Source organism: Diceros bicornis, chromosome 10 (assembly GCF_020826845.1).
Source record: "Diceros bicornis minor isolate mBicDic1 chromosome 10, mDicBic1.mat.cur, whole genome shotgun sequence".
NCBI lineage: Eukaryota > Metazoa > Chordata > Mammalia > Perissodactyla > Rhinocerotidae > Diceros > Diceros bicornis.
Window position 1 is genome coordinate 12,896,634 of NC_080749.1, and position 26,250 is coordinate 12,922,883.

The 26,250-nt window shown below is 38.5% G+C and overlaps 1 protein-coding gene across 5 annotated transcripts in view; it reads right to left on the bottom strand.

Moving 5' to 3' along the window:
• Positions 1-20,654, bottom strand: part of PTPN4 (protein tyrosine phosphatase non-receptor type 4) — a 213,629-nt gene extending 192,975 nt beyond the window's left edge. For 3 of the 5 annotated variants that reach the window (XM_058548816.1, XM_058548818.1, XM_058548814.1), the window contains exon 1: positions 20,162-20,654. The gene's annotated coding sequence lies outside the window, so the exon portion shown is untranslated. The remainder of the gene's footprint in view (positions 1-20,161) is intronic. The other 2 variants (XM_058548817.1, XM_058548815.1) reach the window with 1 other exon arrangement.
• Between the last annotated feature and the right edge of the window lie 5,596 nt (positions 20,655-26,250).

Below are 26,250 nucleotides of genomic sequence, written 5' to 3' on the forward strand. Positions count from 1 at the left end.
CACACAGGCAAAAGTGATAGAGTGGCATTTGAATCCAGATCTGTCTAATCTCAAAGACAATACTATTTCCACCACATCATAATGAAATGATTTCTACTTCTGCATGCTAAAATTATTATTAATTGTTCTTTTCAAAGTCAATCACATCTAAAGCATCTAAATTAATTGAAGACATCACTGAAAAAGAATCACCTCTACTTGTGAGTTTTGCAAATCTTCAATCTGATCCATTGTACCCACTGTATTTCATCAAGACTGCCTCCAGAAAATATGAGTGGGAAAAGAAATCACAACCATAAATACCGAGATGTGCGTTACAGTAAGGGCAGAGAACAACTCACTGCTCATATGCACTGGTGATATTAATAGCAAAAGGATTACACGCGGAGTGAGAATCAATAGCAGAGTTTTGTTGTTTTATTTTGTTTAGCATAGCCTATTCTTTCTAACCTCTCCCAATGGCTTCCCAAGCCAAGTTGCTAAGACAATGTCCAAACGGAACGTTACTGCAAAAATGAATGAATGGAGCTGAGTGCAAATGAACGGACAAAGCAGCAAAAATAGGACACCCATTCAGCCAATTATTAAGCTCTCAAAATTCAAATATTTCTATGTTACTATGCTGCATATATATGGAATTTAGCAATAAAGGGTTCCACAGCCTAGGGCATAAATCTGATTCTTTTCTATTAATAACTGCAGTTACATTAGTAAACCTGGTAAGCACTGATTCACTGAACATTCTGTTACTATCTAGCTCTGATTTACCTTGGGACAGGTAACTGTAATCAGGTTTACAGTTCACAGGACTAACTGTAAATCAAATAGATAATATAACCACGAAGAAAAAAAAATGATCCTAGTAACTTTTGAACACAGTATTCTTGAATAGAGTTGACAAACTTTATCTGTAAGGAGCCACACAGAAAATGGTTTAGGTGTTAGACATGCAACCTCTGTCACACTACTGAATTCTACCTTTGTAGCACAAAAGCAGCGATAAACGATATGTAAATGAACAAGTGTGGCTGTGTTTCAATAAAACTATGGACATTGAAGTTCAAATTTCATTTAAAAATGTAAAAATCAGTGTTAGTTCATGGGCCACACAAAAAAAGGTAGCAGGTCATATGTGACCAGCAGACCACAGTTTGCTGACACCTGCTCACGACTATATAACCACAGCAGGATGTACTCTGAGGATAAATCAAAAGAAATGTGAAACAAACTCTTGAACTTTATTTAGTAAGTTTGTTGTTGGCAGTGGTCTTGATGCAGCATTCCGAAACTATTTTGTGTATATTATACGATTGAACAAATGAATAAATACGTTAATGTTGTTGGGAACCAGAGGAACCAGAGGTCCCACTATAAGAGACAGGAGGTCAGATATGGCATGGGAGAAGGTTGTAGTGTTAGACTGGAATCAGAGATATTGATATGATCTCATTTAAAATATATATTTAGGGGGCCAGCCTGGTGGTGCAGCGGTTAAGTGCGTGCGCTCCGCTTCGGTGGTCTGGGGTTTGCAGGTTCGGATCCCCAGCGCACACTGATGCACCGCTTGTCAAGCCATGCTGTGGCGGCATCCCATATAAAGTAGAGGAAGATGGGCACGGATGTTAGCCCAGGGCCAATCTTTCTCAGCAAAAAGAGGAGGACTGGCATCAGATGTTAGCTCAGGGCTAGTCTTCCTCACAAAAAAAATAAATAAATAAAATAAAATATATATATTTATTTGCTATCTCTGTCCACTATTAGGACCTAGAAGCAAAAATACTTCAATAACACTGAACATACCTAATGCCCTATATTCCACACTGAAAGGAATCAGGACTCCTTGGAGAAATGGCTGATTCCAGAGCTGGGGCAAGGAAAATACATGGTCAGTATTACACAGAAAATACTTGTGCCAGTAAGTAAAGAAGTCCTCAATATCTAGTTAGAAGAAGCCAAAGAGCATGAGAGGCAATTTAAAGGGGCACTCACCAGCCAAATGAGACAATTTAAGTTTCAAACAAAAAATAACAAGAATAGATAACATTCTGAATAAAACAAGAATCCATAGGTCTAACCTGATACTAATTTTTTTAAGTGAGGGAGAGAAATAACTCTTCTTTATAGAAAAATGTGAAATGATAAATGTAAAAGGAATAACAGAAATAGAAAATTGCCACTGTACAACTGTATACAATTCTTCAGGCAAGAATCATCAATGAATGCTAAAATCACTGGGTGAAAGTTTATGTAGAATAAGATACACACATATCTCAAAGTATCATCCCACAGATTACTTACTAACTACAAAGGGGAAAAGGTATCTTTAAAATGGAGAAATCTGTCAAATCTCGCCTTAATCAAATGATCATATTTATCATCACCTATTAGGCACCATGACATTATACACTGAGAACAGAACACTTGTGTAATATTCTTGCCAAAAATGTTTAACCTGAATCTAATTATGAAAAAAATAAATTAAAATAATCCAAATTGAGGGACATTCTATAAAACAACTGGCCTGGATTCTTCAAAAATGTGAGGAGGATGAGGAAGAAGGGGGAAGAAGGAGAAGATGCAGAAGGCTGGGGAAGCCCTGTAGATTAGAAGAGACATAACAAGCAAATGCAATGGGTAGTCCTTGATCTAACCATGGATCAGAAAAAAAAGTACAAAGAACTTGTTTGGACAATTGGAGAAATCTGAATATGGACTGTATTTCAGATTACAGTATTGTGTCACTGCTAAATTTCCTGAATGTGATCATGCGGTTATATAGGAGAATGTGTTTATTCCTAGGAGATGCATGTTTGCATGCTGAAGCATTCAGGGGTAAAGTGTTACAATAATGGTGTCTGCAATCTTAAAATAGTTTAGAAATTTTAAAAGTAGAAACAGAGAGAGAGATAAAGCAAAGTAGCAAAATGTTAGGAATTGGTGAATCTATATGAAGGGGGTACACTGTGTTCAATATACTATACTTGCTACTTTTCCATAGGCTTGACGTTTTTCAAAATAAAAACTTGTGAGAAAAGAGTAAAAAAAATATATTCCTTCCAAATTCTGTTTTTACTCTTAACAAAAATAGATACAATAAAACCTTTGTTACCCAAAATTACCAATTATCCACTCACAAAAAGTTTTCTGGATAGTTGACAATCCTTTACCACTTATCACTTTAAATGGAATATTCTCCAACAAACCATCTTCTCTGCTACAATCTTAATTTATTACACAATGCTTTGGACGTAAATATAAATTAAAATGCTGGTAGTGCAAGATACTGGACTGAATAACTTAGCTTGTTGCTATTACACTGTATTCAGTGAAGGCTCCCTCAATGCTTCTGAACTGAAGTTGGCAATATAAAACTAAATGGGCCAGACTCTCTTAGGACAGTGCTATCAAAACTATGAACTATGGGGCCAGCACGGTGGCATAGTGGTTAAGTTCCTGCACTCTGCTTCAGCAGCCCGAGGTTCGCGGGTTCGGATCCCAGGCGAGGACCTACACACTGCTCATCAGGCCATGCTGTGGTGGCATCCGACATATAAAGTAGAGAGAGATGGACATGGATGTTAGCTCAGGGCCAATTTTCCTCACGCAAAAAGAAAAACAAACCCCAAAAACTATGAGCTATAAAATTGGTACCCTGTAGAAGGAAAAAAAATCAAATGTAGCAATAGTTTTGCTCTAAAATTTATCTCTCTATATTTAATATACCAAACATATTTATATAGTAGTTATTATGCAATAACTTTATACAAGAAGCTTTTTATTTAAGAAATAGTATACCACAACAAAAAAGTATCCCAGATGATCATGTGCAAATCAATCGGCTGAGACATGAATACATAGCACATGACCTTCACCACTGATTCATTGATACACAGGCAGCATTTTCCAAATGTCCTTTGTATGTCCTCTATTCAACTGTTAACTGGCCTGCTAAGAATGCTGAATTACAATGTCAAAATTAATTTCATATTCATTGTAAACTATAGATTAAACACAGGGATCTAGTTTGAACCATTTCTTGCATTAAATTTATTTACCTGAGGCATTTTTTTGCTACTTAATCTTTTATAATTGATTATTTCCTATTTATACACTACAGCATTTAAAGTACAGTGTGTGTGAGAGACACAAACAGACACCTAGACCCACTAAGGCCCACAAAGAGTTCCCTAAGTCTGTGCCTTCAGTACACCTGTTTATTCATGTAAACATGTCAATAGCCCCTAGTGGCTAGACACAGGTGCTAGAGCTATAAATATGGATACATCTAAATCTCTGCCCTCAAGGAGCTCACAGTCTATTTGGAGAAAGAGATCTTAAATAATTCAAATAATATACTAAAACAGATATAAACAAACTGTTTTAGTGAGTCAAAGAACTATTGTCTCTTTCTCCTGTCTGTAGCTCATTACCTAAGCACTAGAAACACCTTCAGCAGCCGCTAGTTCTTTAACTCTCTCTCTCCCTATTTTCTATATTTCTGTTCTTTAGTCTCCTCCGTAAGATTCCAACAATAAAGTTGATCTTTCCTAAGTACCACCAGCCAATGGACAAATTCTCTTTTTTCTTGTCTAAAAAGCAGCCAGTCGTGTAGTGTATGTGTTATCATCTTTCAGGCTTTGGTGCTCCTCTCCAGCAAAAATTATTTTCTTATTAGTTAGGGGTTTAGTGTACAGCATTTTTAGATGAAAAAGAAAAGATGCTGGCTTCTAGAGTTTTTATCCTTCCTTTAGAAAGCAACTGTTTCATATAAGCAGAGTTTTCTTTGTAACTGAACATAAACAGTAGAGTTTATAGCACCTAAATGCTTAACGAAATGTTCCAAACTGCAGGTTAAGTTTCATTGGCTATGAAATCAACTTAGTGGATCAAAACTAAAAAATTTTTTTAACAAAACAGAATAGAATAAAATAGAAGCTATTGAGAGCATGATGTAAAAAGTACCTCTTAAAGTGATTTAAAGTCTAAATAGCAGGAAAGCCAATGACTTTATGTCTGCTCATACTATCCAATCCTATTACCTCATATATCTTTTCATAAGTCCTTATGTCCATTGCAGACTCAATTATCAGTCTTTCACAAATAAAGTTTGATTAAAAGAAGAGAAGGGGCTCTGCAAAGAGGCCAAAACTAAAAAAATACAAACTATTAATATACATGGGAAGTAATACTGCTTAATAGTTAAGACTGTGGGCTCAGGAATCAGATTATTTTAGGGTACAAATCCTTACGACCTTTATGCCTTAGACAGTTACTGAACCACTCTGTGCCTCAGTTTCCTCGCCTATAAAATGAGTTGCTGTGAGGATTAAATGAGATAATACATGAGAAGTCCTTAGCACAGTGCCTGACACTTAAAAGTACCTAATAAGTGTTAGCCATTATCATCATCATTATTGGGTACTACCTCTCTAAATATCCAAAACTGACTTTAGGAAAAATTTGAAAATACATATTATGCTTTTATTAAAATATTCTAGTTGTACCAGAATTAAAACAGAGTAATGATTATTAAAAGCCTCAAAGACTAGAGAATGTCCAAGAAACATCAGTAAGTCAGTTGGATGGAAAAAAATTCATGAGGGGAATAGCAACAATTAAAGTTGGCAAGATATTTGGGACTGTACTGTGGAGGAGTCTGCACTAATTTAGGCAACAGAGACATAGTCCAGGGGTCAGCAAACTATGGCCCACAGGCCAAATCTGCTGTCTGTTTTTGGGCCACGAGTTAAGAATAGTTTTTACAGATGACCATTTGCAACTGATCTGATGACAGGAAAAACTAACTTTGAACCCCACTTAAGTGAAATGTTATGCCATAAAAAAGAATTCCATTCTTCTCACTAGTAGACCAATACAACAAAATATTATATTCAGTTATTATTATTTTTGATTTCAATAAAAATTTGTGAAAATTTTTAAAAAATAAAAGCCTCAAATCAAGTGTCTATATGATAGACAATTAGATAAGCGTTCCTCTTTACTTTCCCCTAACCCTTCCCTTCTTCAACATACCGACTGAATGTCTCATAATGTGCCACAGACAGAGAAGCAACACAAATATATCAACAAACAAACAAGATAAAAGCCCCTGCCTTTATGGAGCTTCCATGCTAATGAGGAAAGAAAAACATTATACAGTATGCTATCAGGTGGTAAGAAGGGAATGTGGGAGTAGGGATGCAATTTTAAATAGGGTATTCAGCAGCAGCATGACTGAGAAATTCATTTTTGAGCAGACCCGGAAGGAAGTGAGAGAGTGAGCCATGTGGACACTGCCTGGAACACTTGGGGGAAAGGTGTTCCGGGCAGAGAGAAGAATAAGCACAAAGACTTGAAGTGGGAGCATACCTGGCCTGTTTCAAGAACAGCAAAGAGGCCAGTGTGCCTCCAGAAAAGTGAACAAGGATAGTGGTCAGAGACAAGGTCAGAGAGCAGGAGCCACAGATCATGTAGGGCCTTGTTGGCCACAGTAAAAACTTTAGCCTTTACTCTAAGTAAGACAGGAAGCCATTAAAAGACTTTGAGCATAGGAGCATGGTCATCTCCCTTATACTATAAGTAGATGAGTTTTCAACTTGCAGCATTTCCTATTGATACACTAGATACAGAAAGCTTACAGTGTGTCACAAGTGTGCTACTGTGCTAACAGAAAACCAGTTAATATCTACACTATAAATTGGTAAGAAGAAAACATTAAGAGCCTAGCAGATAAATGAACAAAAAATTTGAAGAATGTACACAACAAGAAATGAAATTAGTAAATAAACATGAAAAAAGTTCAACTACGTTATTACTAAAAAGCAATTCAAAATAAAACAAAGTACCATTTATCACCCATTGCTAGGGAAATTGGTGGTAGCGAAAATTGGTTCAGGTCTACAATCCTGTATCTGAAACCTCTGGTTTCAAAACACTTTTAGAAGTGTTTTGAATTTCAGAATATTTGGATTATAGAGAGGTGATATGGCACAAATAGGTTATATTAACTAAAATTCTTGGTTAGGTCTAGGGTAACACCCTATATTAACCAATACTGCTATTTCAAATTTCTTTAGAGAACCTTAAGAATGTTCACTGTAAGTGGAATAAATAAAAACTAAACAGCCTCACATCAGTTCAGGTCAAGTTTGGCTGCCAAATTAGTTACAAAAACTTCTGTTTTTCCCTTCTTCAACATATCTACTGAATGTCTCATAATATGCCACATAGGGAGAAGGACATGAATATATCAACAAACAAAACAAGATAAAAGCCCCTGCCTTTATGGAGCTTCCATTCTTCCATGCTTGGGGATCTCAGAATTGCATATAAGGAATTGTTGACCTATACAATTCTTTTGTAAACAATTATGCTAACACAGATCAAAAACCATAAAATAGCCATTTGCAAGGTGGGTCACAATATCAGAATCACCTGGGAGAACTTTTCCAAATCACAAAACTTTTCCCAATGAAGATTTCCCCATTTTCCTAGCAGCTTCTCTAGTAAGCCACTGTAACTGATCACAGTTTGTATTGGGCTGGAAAAGGTAAGATAAGTAGGAAATGAAAATAAACTGAGCATAGAGATTTTTAAAATTCCAATGGAAATAAAACAATTTGGAAATCCTTGGTGTTTGTAAAATATTTTACTTCCACGCAATAAGAAATATCTAAAAAAGAAACAGGGGCTGGCCCTATGCTACAGTGGCTGCTTCAGCAGCCCAGGTTCACGGGTTCAGATCCCGGGCATGGACCTACACTACTTGTCAGCCACGCTCTGGCAGCGAACCACATATAAAGTAGGAGGAAGACTGGCACAGCTGTTAGCTCAGGGCTAATCTTCAGAAAAATAAGTAAATAAATAAAAATAAAAAACAGACAAAAAGAACATCAACAATTACTTTAAAAACTGGTATTTCCCAAATAATTTTAATCTCCTTGGAAAATTCATTCATTCTATTCACTCAAAGTGTAGTCAATATTAATTAGCACATACTACGTACAAAGCACTGTGTGTACCAGGGAATACCAGGAGTGAGGCTTGGAGAGGTAGATAAGAGCTGAACGTGAGTTTAGATTTTATCTTACAGGCAGATGGAGAGGCAGTAAAAAATTCTGAGCAGGAGAGTAATGTGATCAGATGTGCATGTCAGATCACTCTGGCTAGAGTGTAGAGGAGGATTGAAAAGGGCAAGACCAGCAGCAGAACGCACTTTAAGGAAACTAGTGTGAAAGTCCAGATGAGACATGATGAGCTTTTTTATTTAAATCATCCCCAACAGTTTCAGAAGCTTTGTCTAAGTTTCATACCGCCAAACTGAAGCTCAAGCAGTGCTAGGGCTACAACAGGGAAAATTAAGGGAGAAAGGGAAACTCAATAGTGATGATGAGAGGTAATCTAGATAGGCAGATAGAAAGTGAAATCCACAGCTTACAGCAACAGGCAACAGGCAATGATCCAAGCAAGCGGGGCCTTAGTTGTAGAGGTCAGATAAGTAAGTGGTACCCCAGCAATCAGGAAAAACACAACGGGGAAACATGTCCAATTTCATGGTTCTTGATGAAAGGCTTATAGCAGATAGCAGAGAGCTCCAGCTACAAGACTAGAGTTCAGGAATTCAAAAATAGGAGACGGATGGGGCCGGCCCCATGGCGTAGCGGTTAAGTGTGCGTGCTCTGCTGCTGGCGGCCAGGGTTCGGATCCTGGGCGCGCACCGACACACCGCTTGTCAAGCCATGCTGTGGCGGCGTCCCACATAAAGTGGAGGAAGATGGGCAGGATGTTAGCCCAGGGCCAGTCTTCCTCAGCAAAAAGAGGAGGATTGGCAGATGTTAGCTCAGGGCCAATCTTCCTCACAAAAAAAAAAAAAAAATAGGAGACAGAAAATAGGACAGCAGCAGAAAACATACAGATTCCGGACTCAAATTAACCTACTTTCAAAACATAAATTTGTCATTTTCTAGCTGTGAAAGTCTGGACAACTCAGTTTTTTGAGCCTCAACTTCTTCATCTATAAAAAGGGGTTAACACTACTTATTCCACAGGGTTGCTGGGAGAAAAATAAGATATTATACTTTAAAACATCCAGAAGAGTTTGAAAAATATTAGTTTCATCCCTTTTTCTTTTTCTTCCATTTTTCACCTAAGCTACTGAAATAAGCAAAGTTTGAAAGGCTTATCCTACTAAGCATTAGAGGACTTTAGGTGAAGAAAGTAAGGCAAGTCATTAATGCAAAATGTCTCAAGGGAGCACTGGTTCATATGGAAGAGATGAAAGTAAATGAGTTACACAGGTAAAAGGGCCTAAAAAACTGAAGTAGAGTAAAAGTTAAAATAATTAGAATTAGGCTAACTAGCCTAACAGTATATCCACACAATACAACATGATGCTATATAAAAAAAAAAAAAGAAAAAAGGTGGGAGCTCTCCGTACACTGAAGTTAAAGGATCTCCAAGGTATATTTTAAATTTAAAAACTATTACACAAAACATTAATATAGTATGCTACTTTCTACATAGAAAGGCAGGGGGGAAATAGTAATCTATATTTGTATTTTGTTTCTATTTGCATAAATACTAGTAAGATATGCAAAAAATAAAAGTGGTTACCTATAGAGAGCAGGGAAAGGAGGAATAGACAGAGACAAATAATATTGAGACTTCTCAATATAAACCTTTTTATGTTATTTTGAAATTTGAACCAAGAAGCTATACTACTAATTTAAAAAAGAAATAAAATTTAAATAAATTTTAAAAATACTTGAGAAGTCTGAATGTCCTGATAATATATTCTGCTACACTTATTATGACTTATCTGTACATATTTTAGCTGTATACTAACACATAGTTACCTATGACTTATTTGTACACATTTCTAGCTATCTAATAGATTTTAAGTTCCTCCAGAGAAAGAAGTATAATCTCCTTGAGGACAAAGATCATGTCTTATTCATTCTGTAACCCCCATTGCCAAGCACAGTGCCTGGCGCCTCGCTGGTGCTCAAAGAATGCATTAAATTGACTCTGGGATGTCTAAATGCTCTCCATCTGAAGTGACTTCCAATTCTGGATATAATTTTTAATTTTATGGCTGGTGACTTGTCTATATACAAGAATACACTTAAAATTCATGATTTCATAAAAATGAGAGAAGCTCTTAATTAATAATCTTTTAACAAAAGGCAAGGTATAAATTTAACTAATAATAAAATAAGATTAACAATGACCCCTGGACTACTCCAAAGACCCACCATAAGATGGCAATCATTTGAAATGGGGGCAGGGAGCTTGCCCAGATACCTAGCAAAGTTCATTCCAGGCATTTCTTTGTTAGTAGGTATTGCTACATAGTTTCACTTACTCATCTTTCAAATACCTACTACAGTTTCTTTCTCTTAATCCCAAAACTGTTAAGGTGTATGTAACCTTAAAAAAAGAAGAAAAAAAAAAAGATATTTTTCTTGATTCTGTCCCCTATTCCTCCATGACCCAAGAAATCTTCCTTCTTCTCTTTATGACCAAATTTCTTCGAGTTGTTTACTCTATATTCATTGCTTGTCTAGTTTCCTCAATTTAGTTTCTTATCACCACCTCTCTATTGTAACTCTTCTGCTAAACAATGAATCTCAAAGATAGCATACCTCAGAATAACCACAGCAGCATTTAAACTGATTTCCTATGCGACCACCTCCCCTTTCCTCACTCACTCTTTTAAGAATCTATAAGGTCTGAGATGACACCTGGAGAATTGATATTTTTAATCACCATCCCATTTGACTCGGATACAGGTAGCCTGCTTGAACACACTTGAAAACCAACTTGCTAAGGTCATCAATGACTTTCCAGTAGTCAAATTCAAAGTACTTTTATTTCTTTCTCTTAGAAACATTTGACACCTTCCTGAAACTCCCTCCTTCATCACCTTCTACCATACAACTAGACTCTCCTCTCTCTCTCTCACCACCATTCAGTCTTCTTCACTGACTTCTTCACTTCTGAGAGCCCTTAACCTTTAAATGATGGGAGCTGGGGTCTGTCAGCGACCCTCTTCCTAACCTTACACACACTTCATAAGCAGTAACAGTCACACCCAATGCTTCTACCACCACCTACACAACCCTAAATCCTGCCACTTTGAATTCCAAACTGTTATCAGGTAGTCAGAGGCTATGCAGTACAGGAGAAAAAAAAAGATTCTTCAGCGTCACACAAATCTGAATTCAAAATATTTGCTCTGCCATTTATGTGGTAATATACTCAAAGTCACACATCTTTCTGAATTTCAGCTTTGTTCTCCTTTAAAACTGGAGAAAACATTTTTCCAACAAATTTTTGTTCCGATTCAAAGAGGGAAATAAAAAGATTAAATGAAAAGTTCCCTTCTCTTCCTAGCATGGACTTGACAGCATGCCCTGAGGAGCCCAAGCCATGGGCCTTGGAGGTGGCAGGCAAGGGACAACTAGCCTGGGATTGGGAGACTGGCACATACAAGGGGATTGAGCAAACACGTAAATATACTGAGGATAATGAGAGCCAATTTCTCACTGCTGGAGAAGGGATTTATAAATACAGAAAGGGGGAAGTTAGACAGAACCCTGAAGTGTTGGATTGGAATTGGATGTATCAGTGTGAACTTTTTAAATATATACACATAGTTAGATACAGAAAGAGATAGGCAAGTGTACATATATACATATATTTCCTAGCTCTGTCCACCCTAGAAGTGATGACATCCTAGCAGAAATGAGCATATTAAGCATGAAATCTTGGTTTCCAAATACTTCCTCCACTAAAAGAAATTAGGATTCCTTGGAAAATACATAAATCCAGAGCTGGGGCAGGAAAAGTACAAAATGAGTCTGGAACAACTTGTTGTGCCAGAAAGTAAGGAAACACTCAAAGGATGGGGGATGTGTCAAAAAGACACAGAAGCCATCTTGAAGGGGTTCCCCCTAGCCAAATCTAGGACAATTTGCCCACCAAAATAAAATTTAAAATGATAATAACTAACAAAACCCACTAAAGAGGAACAGAAATCCATAAGTACCTACTGATATGAATAAATAAACGCATTGGGAAGAAGAGAAACATCTATTTTCAGTAGAAAATCCATTAATAAATGCAGATGGCAACCTTTATAGTAGTAGTTGACTCAGGCAGGAGTCATCAGTAGACCCAAAGCCTGGTGGGCAGAGGTTTGATGAGGAACAGAATATTAGCAGTCTTGGAGATCTTCCCACAAAAGTTACCAATTACAAAAGGAAAAACAATGACTTTACGGTAGAGAAACCTAGCAGACATGAACTAAACAGGCATTCAAGGTTAAACATCACCAGTGATGGGACAATACTGTATGCCTCCTAGTGATACACTGAGAATAGCACACCATTTCTATGGTATTCCTGCCAATAATGCATTCAGTCTGCACATGAGCAACCACCGGATGAACCAGAGTTACAGGACACTTTACAGAATAAAAAAAGTTGAGGTCATAAAAGACAGAGAAATTATTGACAAACTGTTCCAAACTGAAGGAGACTAAAGAGTTAAATGCAACGTGTGATCCTGAATTGGATCCTGGACCAAAAAGGAGAGACACTTTTGGGACAGTTGGAAAAATCTGAATGGCATCTGAGGATCTGAAGACAGTGCTTTATCAATGTTGATTTCCTGATTTGGCGGTTATGTAAGAGACCGTCCATGTTTTGGTAAATACACACTAGATTATTTAGGAGTGATGGACATAATGTCTGCAACTTGCTCTCAAATGGTTCAGGAAAAGTCAAATGAAATTAGAAATGGTGCATTCCTCTGAAATGGCTGCAAGTAGGTATGAAAATGAGAGATCAGAAATGATATTATGTAGTTTCACTGAAATTTGAGAATCCAATACAATATAGCAGAAAGAGGAAAAGGGTCAAAGACAACGTCAAGGTTCCTTCTTTGGGCCGCTGGAAGGGAAGGCCAAATAGAGTCTACCACAGTGAGCCAAGCATAACAAGATGTTACAGGCCGATCTGGTGTACACACACAGTATATATGCAGTACAATGTTAAAAATTGGTTAAAGTTCATGTTTAGGGACGGGGGCTTATGGGAAATCTCTGTACCTTCCCCTCAATTTTGCTATGAACCTAAAAGTGCTCTAAAAAAGTAAAATAACACTAAAAAAAAATTTTTTTTAAGTTGCAAGAATAGTTCAAGGAAAAGGAAATTGGTTGAAGGAGACTCAGGAGCTCTTTGTGCTGTTCTTGCAACTTTTCTGTAGGTTTGAAATTGTTCCAAAATAAATTAATTTTAAAAATTCAATGAGAACTCATGACAAACTTGGTGCCTAGCAAACATGCCTGGCTCACTACAGGTACTCAACAAAAATTATTTGGCCTTTCCTTCCCAGTTGCCCAAAGAAGAAATCTTAGCATCAACATCAACTCTTTTCCTCTCTCCCCTGTATCCAAATGGACTCTCAGTTCTAGAGAAACTACCTAATCAGTTCTAGTACCACATCCTCATCTTTATTTCACCATTTCTCCATTTCCAGCTCTTATCATCTCTCACCTGGGCCACTGCAAGAGCATCCTAACTGGTCTCTGGCTCCTCCATTTCTAACCTTATCTTTGTACCAATCTTACATCCTTGCATCATTACCTAGAAGTCAGGAGTTATCTTTCAAAATTTACATCTAATCCTATCACTCCTTTATTTAAATATCTGTAATTTCTCCCCAATGTAAACGCTGATTTCCCAAGAGGCAGACTAACACATGTGTAGGGCACTAGCAGTGCAGGAGCATCAAAAGGATATTTCTCACACACGCACACACATACACACACACACACACACACACAACAATAAAATAGTAAATACTGGGGGGAGGGGGAGGGAACAGAGGGGGAGGAAAGGGGGCAACTTTGACTTGACCTCTTCCATGCTTCTTTTAAGATTTGGTATTGGTTTTATTTCTGATTATGTAATGGGAATGCCAGGAGTGAGTGGATACCATAAACTTTCCAATACTTAGAGCCTCTAAAACAGTGCTTTTCCCAATCCTTTTCCCAACTTGACACCAAAGAAAATAATAATTTTTTTTAGTACACTGGGACAAGCCACGTAGACTATTCAAGGTCAAAAGAAACCATTGTGGGGGCTCCAATATGCCCCAGTCCCATAGGCTGATGGAACACTGGTAAACCATTCACGGCACACCAGTTGGGAGGCTCTATTCTAAAGGTCTTATTATGATCCCACTCACAGCCCAGACAAGAACCCTCACAACGTTTCATCTCTTACCACAGTCAACACACACATACAAGCACACAGATTCACACAGAAAATCAGACACCAACACTCATCCCACAGACAGAGACAGACATATACAAGACAACTTGCATTTCTCCAAACACACTATGTATCCTTTCATACTTCTTTTTGTACGTGTTCTCTCTACCCAGATCAATTCCAACCCATTCTTCAAGACACTGCTCAAATCTCACTTCTAATTTCCCCCAGGTCTCATTACACTTGTCACTCTGAATTGTAATTGTTTGTTGACATGTATTACCACCCTACAATTTGAGCTCAAGGAAAAGAACCATGTCTTATTTACCCGTACACCATTGATCCCTATAACAGACATTCAAATGTTTAATTAAAATATAAACAAATGTTCACTACATCATTCTCCAATAAGCCAAATTTTTCAAAATACATTAATCAAAACAATGAGGTACAATTTTACAAGCAAATTAGCATTTAAACCAAAACAAGAACACCCACTGTTCTTTTTAAGACGAAGCTTTGGCACAGGAATATTCATACCTGGACCATTATCCCAGTCCTAGGGTTTTAAACTGAGGAAGCAGACAAACAAACAAGCTATAAACACAAAGATATTCACTGCAGATTTTAACAATGGAAAGCTTAGGAACAACCAAAATGCTTAACAAAAAGTAAATGACTAAATCAATGATCTGACTGATAAATCATCTGAATGTCTAAGCAACTGTTTAAATTATACTCATGACAACGGGAATGGGAAAAGAATATCAGCTACCATTTATTGATCATCTCTTTTATTTAAAGAATAGTGTTAGATGCTTTATATATATTATCCTAATCCTCACAACTCAAGGCCAAGTATTATTTTCCTAATTTCATAGACAAGGAAGTAGGCTCAGAGGTTATATAATTTGCCCAAGTTTTTTGAGACCAGATTCCAACCTAGATCTGACTCCAAAGTCTGTCATCTTTTCCCTACATTGCACCATCTCTACTATACAATGTTTCCAATATATCAAACTCAAAATTGTACCTCTACCTTACAACTTTATAAAAAATCCAGACAATTGCCTGGAAGGAAACAAAAATATCTATTAGAGAGGTGATTAAGGGTGAATGTTGTTACAGTATTTATCACTTTTTTAAAATTAGCAACTTTTTAAAGCAGAATTGGGGAGCAAAGGACTAAACTTATGAGGCAATACAAAATAAAACTCCCATTTTTAATTTTTTTACATTTTCATTAAGGACATAGAGTAGGTAATGTATAAAAACTTAAGAAGGATGTACTCAACTAATACCTAAACAAACTCAACTGTACCTAAACAATCATATATTAACCCCAGTGTTTTTATTACCAGGAATCAAATCCTGATCATTATGACTGGATTAATCAGCTTCTTCCAGAAAAAGGTGAATTTTGAGGAAGACTTAAAGAGGAGGCACATGGATTTGGAGAAAGTTAGGAATGTTTAAACTGAGGAAACAAGGGCAGAGGAAAAAACAAGAATGTTTTCTTTTCAAGCAAAAATGAGCCACAGGGTTAGTGAGATGAAGTTGGTGGAAAGCCTTCAAGGCCAAGCAGATAAATTTGGAATTAATTTGATAAGCAATGGGGAACTGCAATTCTTAAATGGGAAGGTGGCATATTGATATATGGTCTTTAAAGATTCAAACTTTGCTCCAAGGTAAAGTACTGCCTTTGGTTACACAATGTTTTCACTAAACAATTGGGGGAAAATAATCTATTATCCTTTATGTGTGCTTTGTACATACTCTTCTCTAAAAGAAAAACTGACTAAACAAACAAAAATATTTATAGGAGGTGAGTATATTGGGGGGGGCTTTCAGATATAATGCTTGTGAATATTAAATGCCACTGTACATTTTAATAAGAATCATAGAACTTTAGAGCAAGATGGGATGCTGGAGATAACTTTTTAGTGACAACTTCTTCACTTTCACAATGGAATAAACTGAGGCTCAAGAACTAAATAACTTGCCTAATGTCGTATATAAGCTAGTGGAAGATCCAATACTAAAACTCAGATTTTCTAGGCAGCAGGATCTAAAGTTGTGCTGTCCAATATTGTAGCTACTAGCAATACCTGGTTATTTATTTTTTTGTGTGTGAGAGGAAGATCAGCCCTGAGCTAACATTCATGCCAATCCTCCTCTTTTTGCTGAGGAAGACTGGCCCTGAGCTAACATCTATTGCCAATCCTCTTCCTTTTTTTCCCTTTTTCTCCCCAAAGCCCCAGTAGATAGTTGTATGTCATAGTTGCACATCCTTCTAGTTGCTGTACGTGGGACTGGGCCTCAGCATGGCTGGAGACGCCGAGCGTCGGTGCGCCCCCAGGATCCAAATCCCGTCTGCCAGTAGCGGAGCGCGTGCACTTAACCGCTGAGCCACAGGGCCGGCCCCACAACACCTGGTTATTTAAATTTAAACTCATTAAAATTAAACACAATTTTAAACTCATTCCTCAGACACGACAGTCACATTTCGAGCGTCCCACGCCACACATGGTTAATGGCTACCATATCTGACAGTGCAGAAAAAGAGTATTTCCATCACTGCAGAAAGTTTAATTGGACAGTATGATCCAAAGAATAAGCTTCAGAGTCAGACAGACCTAGTGTGAATCCTGCTCAGTAGCAGTGTGATCCTAGACAAGTTATTTAACTTGTCTTTGCTCCCATTTGGGGGGGAGGGGAGAAGCAGGGAATTAATAATACCTACCTCACAAAGCGTACTTCTGGGTTATGTGGGATAACACGAAAAGCCCCTTTACACTGTCTCGCACATAACAGACAATAAACACTTCTATTCTGGATCTTTTTTTCTTTCTACTCCTCTATATAACCTTCTTGTTAAAAGAAACAAACACACTAACTCACCGAAATTAATATTTTCCCCTCAAGATAATACAAGGTGCTTCATTTTCATTGTGTTCCTACCAATTTCTTCTAATACTTGCACCTCTCTTCCAGTGTTTTTACTTGGGAATAATGAAATGAAAAATGAACGTGGGGGAAAATGCTTCTAAAGAAATGGAAGAGAATGTAATAAATTTCCCCTCTGTTTCCTATCCTATTTTAAATATGACTGACTGATCACACAAAGGAAAAGAAATAAATTGCACTGTTCCTAGATACTGTACTTCCATGCCAATAAAGAAGATACCACAGTACTTCTACACTATATTCCTTCTCACCATTTGTACTAATTGAATATTAAATGAAGAAATAACACCTTCCTCCTACAGTACTTTCCTGGGAAACAATAACAAGGATTTCCAGAATGCTAAACTAATCTTCAAGGCCTCACAGCTTAATCCAGTAAACCAACAAATTTAACAAATCTAGACTATAGCATATAAAAAACTTTATAACATGCATGTTATTACCCAGAAAAACAACAAAATTCAACTCAGTTTGTAACCAGTGAATTTCTGCAAATACTAAATTTTATTTAGGAGCAACAATTCATATTTAGCCCCATTAAGTGACATAGACTTGCCATTTCTAGTCAGGGCACCAATTTTACATTCTTAATAATTAACATAAAGAATTAAAACAGAACTTTTAAACATTTGTCTTTAAACATTCCCAAACAAGAATTCTATATATTTTTTTAGAGCTTTCTTACTGTTTAAAACTGACCATATTAACTCTCAGAGGGTGGGGAAAAAAAGCCCTCTCAATAACAGTCAATAACAATTTCTCCTTGAAATTATCTAGTAGTCTCTTACTTTGTTCCTCAAAAACATGACCACTGATCCCCCCTATAGTGTTTAGAATAGGTCATAAATACCAAACAGATAACACTGCACATCGTACTGTCACTTTACAACTCAAATTATGTTTAATAGCAAAACTAAAATATTTTGAATATACAAATCAGAGTTTAATAATAGTTTATGGGAGTCACATAAGAAAGAAAAAAACACAATGAAAAAAGTTTTTATTACTGTCCCAAATAAAGTACTTCACACATTAAAAAAAGTTAGGCTTCTATGCCTGAACTGAAGAAATCTAATTTGTGAGAGTCTGTAATCTTTTAAAGTCCTTCAATAATAATGAAGTGTACATTGGTCACAGTAGAATAGTTCAAATGAATTTTCCTGAGGCTACATTCTAAGTACATCTGACCCAGAAAGTATTTTTAGCAAGTGTGTCCAATCAATGCTGGTTTTATGCCTAGCCTAAATTAGAAATTGGGTGTCACAAATTTAAAGTAACAAAGTTACTAGGGACATTTTTAAAGACATTCAACTAGAACATAAGAAAAAGCCACAAGTTTGAAACAATTCAATACTCACAGCCCAGAAGCTAAACAGGTTAGAAAATAGGCAATATGAAAGTCACATCCTCATCCACTACTACTTTTGAGGAACTGTGATTTTCTAACTTAATAAACTTTAACCTACTCAATTAATATTAATAAAAACTACAAAATAGTGATGGCTCTTTGTGTTTTCAAAATCTCTTGCCAGATGTTTAAAACACATTAGGTTAATTATAAATATTCCCATGTACAAAAAAGACCATGTTTCTCTTCTTATAAACCACTCAAGATCATGATATTATGGGACCATGCAGAAGTTTCAATGCAAAACAGTAACAAAGATATGTGTGCCATAAAAAAAAAAAAATGAACACATAAAAATAGCTTTTGTGGTAATTGGAGCATAAATTTATTCTGACAAAAAATGGTGGAGTCTACAAAATGACAGCACTCTTTTATCACAAGTTAGTAAAGAAGTTCTGTACAATACACAAACTTTTGCCTACAAAAAAAGTCTTTTTTTAAAGAAAACTATAGGTTGAATTTATATTCATCAAATTCAAGATTTAACTGATATACCTAGCTCTATTCCATTAAGCACACTTTGGGCTCTGAATAATCATTTTAAGGTCATCTCCTCCTCTCTTCAAAAAACGAAAAATAATTTTTTTTTCTCTGGCACGTTACAGTTCAAAAATCAGGATAAAAAATGCGCTGGCTTTTACTGTTCCAGTCTTCTTTTTACTCAAATCGTCTTCTACAAGTCGGATACATTGGCTTTGGGGTTTTTTTCCCCTCCATAAACAGGTTTTAAACTGTACTGTTTCAATTGGGCCCAAGATCTGGTCACATAAACCTAATATTAGTCCATTCTCTGATTCGAAGAACAGTTTATACACCGCAAATATACAGGTTCTCCTAGAACAAGCGCTTGAAAATCCTACAAATCGTCCTTGTACATAGTGGTGTCACTACATAACGCAACCCCAGACATAAAGTCTCCCATTCTGTTTCGCAGAAACATCTATACATTTATCCGTGCAAGTGCAAACTGTTCCATTTTAAGGAAACCCTAGGAAATGCATCGGTACGACTATTTAGCTACATCTCAACTTTTTTTGGCCCAACTACAGATTCTTAAAAGCAAGCATATACCGGCAGAATCATAAGAGGCTTAAAACTTCAACGGTAGGGTCAGTCTGCTCGTGCAGCATGCAGGAAGCGCTCATATGAGCCAATAAAAAAAAAAAAAGAATCCTACCAGCAATGGAAAACTCAGAAGATTCTAAAACCTTACCTAGAGTTTAGGTACGGTGGAACATTCCATCTCCGCACCTATGCCATCCCTTCTCCCTTCGCTCATCCATAACAGATTCCAACTGTAACCCAGAGGAGCTCCGAGAGCAGAGGTCCCAGGAAGAAGGGGGGGGGCGCGATGTGGAAGCATCATTTTTTCCTTCCTTTTACATCAACCTTGTACCTCCGGCTGCCTTACCTGGTTCGCCTCCCACGAGCCACACACGCCCCGGGTAGCAGCCTCGCGTACAACGTGCAGGGCCGAGGGGCCGGCGGGGACACGGGAGCCTCTTACCTTCCTATCTCAGCCGCGTCCTCTCGGCTGGAGAAGAAAAGCCTGGAGGCCCGGGCGCGCCGGGGAGGAGCGCGTCCGCCGCGCCGCTCCCGGGGGTTCCCTCAGCGCCCCCTCAGCAGCCGCCGCCGCAGCGGCCGCGCCACGGCCCCGAGCCGCCAGCACCACCTCATTCTGCGGGGCTGCCGCGGGCCGGCGCCGCCGGGGAGGCGGGCGGGAGGCGGGCAGCCGGCGCGCGCTCCCACCTCCCTGCGGGGATGAGATAATTCACACCCCCTAAGGTGCCGTGGGGGAGGGAAGTCCCAGGGCGGGGGGCCTGGACCCGAACCTTCGACCCTTCGGCCACAGACAAGTCTCTCCTCTCCCCGGCTCAGGCCCCTAATTCAGCCCTGGGGACCCAGGAGTCCTGAGAGAACAATGTGGGGGGCCGCAAGGAGCGGAAAAGCGCGCGGCGCGGGCGGGCGGGTAACCCCGGGCAGCGTTTGTATGTGAGAGTGCAGGAGGAGCTCAAGCCACCCCCCCTCCTCTTCCTCCTCCTCCTCCTCCGTCTCCTCCTCCTCCTCCTTCCCCCTCAAGCACACCCGGTCTCCCAGGCCACAGCATAGCAACCGAACATGGCGGCTGCGCAGACGCCGCCAGTCAGCGATCGGGAGCCGCGGCGGCAGCAACAGGAGGCGATCTCGCGAGACGCAAGGCCAAACCCCTTCCCCGCTAGCGCAGACTGGAGAGGTTGCACCAGCCCCAGCGCGGGGGGACACTCAGGTGCGAGGGAGGCCGAACCTGGGTAGGTAGGGGAGGAAGGGCTGGGAGGAGAAGGCGGAGCGCTGTGTCTCCGCCCCATGGCCCCTCAGCGATTGGTTACTTGAACTGCGATCCCTGCTGGACCTACTGACCTAAGGGACCGGACGGAGCGACAAGAAACCTAAGTTTTAAAAGGGGAAAACGAGACCTCTTGGCCCCAGGTCGTCCCAACTTCAGTGCTAATAGAGGATGTAGGTTTTAGGATGCAGGTTTGAATCATTTCCTCTCCTAAATATAGACTCTAAAACAAAGAACAAACAACGTTCAGTTATAAAACAAACGTTTGGGTGCCTTCTGTGTGCCAGGGACGGTGTGTGCTTTTTAAAAATTGAATTAATTCATTCTAATAGCGCGTATGAATTTGGTGTTATCACGCCAGGGTTTTTAGCCAGGTGCATTCTAATATTTTATTGATGATACAAACTTATTGGTGATAAGACAAATGCCTACAGGCTGGGCGACCTCAGCTGAAATGATGTAAGGAGGGATTTAGGGACCATTACACATCCTTTTTGCATTCGTTTGTGTCAGTGCCCCTTCCTGTCGCCTTCTTGCTCTTCCTTGCTCTTAGCTTCAGCATCCCGCCAGAGCCAGCCTTCATACAAACGTTTTTCAAAAATCACTGTCCCTCCAAGCCAACGAAATGCCTATTTATTAACCAGGGGTGGTTTTTGCAAGAGGAAATCTTGCAAATTTATACACATCTGTGAAAGACAGCAATTTCTATTGATCCTCTTCTCCCTCGCACCCCCATTTAGTTTTTCCATTTTATTTTATTTTATTTTTTGTGAGGAAGATCAGCCCTGAGCTAACATCCATGCCAATCCTCCTCTTTTTGCTGAGGAAGACTGGCCCTGGGCTAACATCTGTGCCCATCTTTCTCCACTTTATATGGGAGGCTGTCACAGCATGGCTTGAGAAGCGGTGCTTCTGTGTGCACCGGGAATGGAACCCCCGGCTGCCAGCGGTGGAGTGTGCGCACTTAACCACTATGCCAGGGGGCCGCCCCGGCCCCTAGTTTTTCCACTTTAAAAAGACAACTTGTGAGTCCATATTTTTCCTGCATTACACCTTCTACTTACTTTTATTCCCAGAGCTTAGTTCCAGCCAATGCTCATTTGTCCTTCCCTAAATATGCTTTCCTGCCTCTAACTCTCCATTTTTTGTGACTTTGTTCATGCTATTTCCTCCGCTAAAATGCTCTTCACTTCATCTCCACCTGTCAACATCCTCCAACCACGGAGCACATGGGACTTCCACCAGAAGTAATTTCTTCCTCCGACATTGAGAGTTCTAGGTTTTTGCCTCCCTTTTTCTTATCACAATGCACATTTTGTTACACAATACCCATCCTTGTGTGGGTCTTATCGCCACTACCACATGGTAAGTTACTTGAGGGCAAGGACCTTGTCTTAGTCATCTTTGTATCCCCTATAATGTCTGGTGACACTGCCTGGTGTCAAAAAAGTTTGTTGAAAGAGTGAAATTCTTAAATCTCTAACTGATGGGATTTCAGGAAGGTACTTGAGACAGGGCAGGATCTTCCTCAGCTTAGGATCTGGGAGGTTGCTGTGTCTCTGGGTAATATTGGTCTGGTCCAGATTTGTTCTTGTTGATGCCTCGGGGAGCCTTCTAACTAGTCCTCCTACTAATCTTGCTATCTCAAGACCCTCCCCCTCCAGCCCATTCTTCCCACCCGCATCAGTGAACCACAGTGACCTTTTATACAAGTATAAGTGTGATTTATAAATATAGCTGGAGTCTCAACATTGGAGGGGCTGCAGGAGGACACTCTTTGTTTTGGGAAACTCCACAGGATGAGCCCTTTAGATAAAGAATGGAAGCCTCGTATCCATCTACTATTCTTTAGGAAAATTGTGAAGTCACTTTTTCTTTTAATTGATGTCTTAATAGTTTATAACATTGTGAAATTTTTGGTTGTACATTATTGTTTGTTAATCACCGTATACAAGTCTTCCTTCACCCCTTGTGCCCACCCCCCAACCCCCTTGCCCCTGGTAACCAGTATACAGTTTTCTCAGTCCGTGTGTTGGTTTATATTCCACATATGAGTGAGATCATACAGTGTTTGTCTTTCTCTTTCTGGCTTATTTCGCTTAACATAATACCCTCCAGGTCCATCCATGTTGTTGCAAATGGGACGATTTTGTCTTTTTTTATGGCTGAGTAGTATTCCATTGTATATATATACCACATCTTTTTGCTCCAGTCATCAGTCGAGGGACACTTGGGTTGCTTCCACTTCTTGGCTATAGTGAATAATGCTGCAATGAACATAGGGGTGCATAAGCCTCTTCAGATTGTTGATTTCAGGTTCGTTGGATAGATTCCCTGTAGTGGGTTAGCTGGATCATAGGGTATTTCTATTTTTAATTTTTTGAGGACTCTCTATACTGTTTTCCATAGAGGCTGCACCAGTTTGCATTCCCACCAGCTGTGTATGAGGGTTACCGTTTCTCCACATCCTCTACAACATTTATTGTTTTCTGTCTTGGTGATTATAGCCATTCTAATGGGCGTGAGGTGATATCTTAGTGTTGTTTTGATTTGCATTTCCCTGATGATTAGTAATGTTGAACATCTTCTCATATGCCTATTGGCCATCTGTATATCTTTTTTGGAGAACTGTGTGTTCATTTCCTCTGCCCATTTTTTAATCAGGTTGTTTGTTTTTTTGTTGTTCAGTTGTGCAAGTTCTTTATATATTATGGAGATTAACCCCTTGTCAGATATATGGTTTGCAAATATTTTCTCCCAGCTGGTAGGGTGTCTATGCATTTTCATCCTGGTTTCATTTGTCTTGTAGAAGCTCTTTAATCTGATGAAGTCCCACTTGCTTATTTTTTCTTTAGTTTCCCTAGTCTGAGTAGACATGGCATCCAAAAAGATTCCTTTATGACCAATGTCAAATAGTGTATTGCCTATATTTTCTTCTATGAGTTTTATAGTTTCAGGTCTCACCTTCAGGTCTTTGATCCATTTTGGGTTAATTTTTGTGAATGGCCATAGCACACGATCTACTTTCATTCTTTTGCATGTGGCTGTCCAGTTTTCCCAACACCATTTATTGAAGAGACTTTCCTTTCTCCATTGTATGTTCTTAGCTCCTTTGTTGAAGATTAGCTGTCCGTATATGTGTGGTTTTATTTCTGGGCTTTCAATTCTGTTCCATTGATCTGTGTCTGTTTTTGTAACAGTACCATGCTGTTTTGATTACTATTGCTTTGTAGTATGTTTTGAACTCAGGGATTGTGATGCCTCCAGCTTTGTTCTTTTTTCTTAGGATTGCTTTAGCTATTCGGGGTCTTTTGTTGCCCCATGTGAATTTTAGTATTCTTTGTTCTATTTCCCTGAAGAATGTCATAGGGATTATGTTGAATCTGTAGATTGCTTTAGGTAGTATAGACATATTAACTATGTTTATTCTTCCAATCCATGTGCATAGGATATCTTTCCATTTCTTTATGTCATCATCAATTTCTTTCAATAATGTCTTGTAGTTTTCATTGTATAGGTCTTTCACCTCCGTAGTAAGATTTATTCCCAGATATTTTGTTCTTTTTGATGCAGTTATAAATGGTATTATCTTTTTGAGCTCTCTTTCTGTTAGTTCATTATTAGCATACAGAAATGCAACTGATTTTTGTAGGTTGATTTTGTACCCTGCGACTTTGCTGTAGTTGTTATTTCTGGTAGTTTTCCAATGGATTCTTTAGGCTTTTCTGTATATAAAATCATGTCATCTGCAAATAGTGAGAGTTTCACTTCTTCATTGCCTATTTGGATTCCTTTTATTCCTTTTTCTTGCCTAATTGCTCTGGCCAAAACCTCCAGTACTATGTAGAATAAGAGTGGCGAAAGTAGGCAGCCTTGTCTTGTTCCTGTTCTCAGAGGAATGGCTTTCAGTTTTTCCCCATTGAGTATGATGTTGGCTGTAGGTTTGTCATAAATGGGCTTTATTATGTTGAGGTACCTTCCTTCTATACCCATTTTGTGGAGAGTTTTTACCATAAATGGATGTTGGATCTTGTCAGATGCCTTCTCTGCATCTATTGAGACGATCATGTGGTTTTTATTCCTCATTTTGTTGATGTGGTGTATCACGTTGATTGATTTGCAGATGTTGCACCATCCCTGCATCCCTGGTATAAATCCCACTTGGTCGTGGTGTATGATCTTTTTAATATATTGCTGTATTCAGTTTGCCATTATTTTGTTCAGGATTTTTGCATCTATGTTCATCAGCGATATTGGCCTGTAATTTTCCTTCTTTGTATTGTCCTTGTCTGGCTTTGGTATCAGGGTGATGTTGGCCTTGTAGAATGTGTTAGGAAGTGTTCCATCTTCCTCTATTTTTTGGAATAGTTTGAGAAGGATGGGTATTAAATCTTATTTGAATGTTTGGTAAAATTGACCGGAGAAGCCATCTGGTCCTGGACTTTTATTTTTTTGGAGGTTTTTGATTACTATTTCAATCTCTTTACTTGTGATTGGTCTATTCAGATTCTCCCTTTCTTCTTGGTTCAGTTTTGGGAGGTAGTACGAGTCTAAGAATTTATCCATTTCTTCTAGATTGTCCTATTTGTTGGCGTATAGTTTTTCATAGTATTCTCTTATAATCCTTTGTATTTCTGTGATATCTGTTGTAATTTCTCCTCTTTCATTTCTAATTTTTTTTTTTGAGCCTTTTCTCTTTTTTTCTTAGTGAATCTGGCTAAGGGTTTGTCAATTTGGTTTATCTTCTCAAAGAACCAACTCTGTTTCATTAATCCTGTCTACTGTTTTTTGGGTCTCAATTTCATTTATTTGTGCTCTAATTTTTGTTATTTCTCTCCTCCTGCTGACTTTGGCCTTTGTTCTTTTTCTAATTCTCTTAGGCATAATTTAAGGTTGCTTATTGTGTGAAGTCACTTTTTAAAAATTGAGATATAATTCACATACCATAAAATTCACCATTTTACAGTATACAATTCAGTGCTTTTTAGCATATTTGCAAAGTTGTGCAGCCATCACACCTATCTAATTCCAGAATATTTTCATCACCCCAAAAAAGAAATCTCGTACCCATTATGGACCACTCTCCATTCCCACCCTCACCTCCCCAACCCCTGACAACCACTAATTTACTTTCTGTCTCTATGGATTTGCCTACTCTGGACATTTCATGTAAATAGAATCATACACATTGCAAATTCTTTACAAAAATGTGTAAATTTTTGCTCTTATTTAAATTATAATCTTTTAAAAATTAATATATGCCTATTGTGGAT